This window comes from Trachymyrmex septentrionalis, unplaced genomic scaffold, assembly GCF_001594115.1.
Source record: "Trachymyrmex septentrionalis isolate Tsep2-gDNA-1 unplaced genomic scaffold, Tsep1.0 scaffold21, whole genome shotgun sequence".
Lineage (NCBI taxonomy): Eukaryota > Metazoa > Arthropoda > Insecta > Hymenoptera > Formicidae > Trachymyrmex > Trachymyrmex septentrionalis.
The window spans coordinates 1,380,749-1,383,029 of NW_017305288.1; positions in this window are offsets into that span (position 1 = coordinate 1,380,749).

The window sequence follows — 2,281 nt, forward strand, 5'->3', positions numbered from 1 at the left end:
TGTTGGATCAATTGGTTGCTGCCATTTGATATTACCACTTCGTATCCTGTCGACGTACTGGGTCAACCGGGCAAAAGAGTAAACAGGTTATATTGCGAATCAGCAAGCATGCGTTTCACCCACTAGGCTCGCCCATGGTGCGACGTCTTCTTGCCTCCTAAGCCTCACAAGCCTCGGCTGCAAACATCGATGAACGACAGGTATCTTCGTCGCGCATTGCTCTGTAACCGCGAGTGAAAGCAGGTGCGCACATGAACGTACGTGCTCGACATACTCAAAGAATGGCATGTTTGTTATCCACTCTTGGCCATTACAACCCTGTCGATGCGTGTCGCGCACGAAAAACGATCTTTCGGTGATATTTCTCTATGCAGATGCGATAGATCGAGTTTCCAGGCCAGTGGAGTAAGTTGATGCCTATTAGCTTTGCATACAGCAAAAATTTATTGCCTGAGCATAGTGGGTTAACAAATCGTATTTCTTTTGTGACCCGAAAAATAACGTTTGATGAACGTTTCCGGTTTTAAGAGTTTCTGCGTTCACATCGAATTATCAGCGATTGCATAGAGGCGTCTAGTAAATGCATTATTACGAATAAAAATCAGAGTTGATAATTACGGGTTTTACGCTTGATGCGTACAAGATTTTCCAGTTTTTAATTTTCTATGAAGTAAGCTCTTCCATGCGATAACTATCTAAGTTACAGGATTTATAACGTAAATGGTTAGTTGTAAATGATTTGATGTTAGTAAATGATTTATAACGTGAATGAGTGGTCGATTATTAAAACTTGATTGAGTCAGTAAAAAATTGTCGATAGCGAATGTATTGCTATGCATAATATAAAATAGATATAAAAATATAATCTTAAAACGTACCTATGATTTCAAGTAAAAAATGTCGTATGTAAAAATCATGAAATTGAAGCATGACACAGAGATTTAAATTTTTAAAGAGACGGTGACAGATTTTTTTATTATTTATTCTTATTTGTTTACTTTATGTTAACGGTATGTTGCTTGAATTATGTTTGCTTATTAAGTCGTGTTTTAAAATAAATCAAATATGCTGAGAAAATTAGATTTTAATTAAAGAAGAAAAACAATTTCTAAAATTGCACTGGATTTTTAAACAGTTTGATGCAAGGCCAAAGTAAAGCAGACGACTGTTGTGCAAACCGGTTACGGAAAAGAGGCTGTACCGCTAACGTGTGTATAATATCCTGATTCCACTTGAAGAGTGCAGTGGCGTTAATAGGTCAATCAATTGCCTTCTATCATTTGCTTCTTGTTGATGACTTATCGCACTTTGCCGGTTATTATATAATAGCCAATTTATAACATTATATACATATATTTTCTTATACTTTTTCTTATTTTTTAATAATTTGCAATGATTTTTACAACGAAAACTCTTTTTTCTTCATATTTCTTAACATTCGATATTAAATTTTGTCACAAAATTAAAATTTTTAATTGAAATTAATTTGATTATAATATTTTATAATAGTATCTTACATTAAATTGCATTCTTGTATTTGAATTTATGAGAAATTCTAAATTTTTAATTAAGTTTAGAACAGAAATTTATTGAGATCTTGACATTTGTTTGGTAAGAAAAAATGAGATTCAACATTAAAATTATACGAAATTGCATGGGATATGATTTCAGATTTTGCTAGTAAATGAGTATTTTCTCAAAAAACAAATTAGTATGTCCAATTTTACAAAATTTCCGCTATACCAAGAGATAATTTATGAATTATAACGTTACCTGTTATTATCTATGTTAAAAAAAACTGAGCGACCGTTGCGGGTGGGTGCACCAGAAAATGTAGTGCTTCTACCAGCCACGAGGAATGTCGCAATTATGTGGAGGAGAATGTCGCGGAGAAGACCCTTCGTTAAATCTTTAAAACGGCTAACGGAAGAATAGTAATTGTTATCACGGTGACACGTGCAGCTTCTTTTCTATAAATTCGAGATAGAATTTCTCACTTGCTAATCGTGTGATATAGAAGGAAAATGTAATGTACAATGTTTAATATAGTATAGTTCACCACTGCTCCTCCAGCTATTAGTCTTCGTGAAATATCTTTCTGGTTGTGTGCTAGCTATTAAGCCGACAGTCGTGCGGCTGTGATATACCGTTAAAATTATATACTTGTCAAAAATAAGGACATATTCTTTCGATGATCTTCGATTCTAATCTTTGGATCGATCGAGCAATCAAGTTGGGGTCTTTTAAGGTAAGTTTAATTGTTTCTTTCATATACAAATGC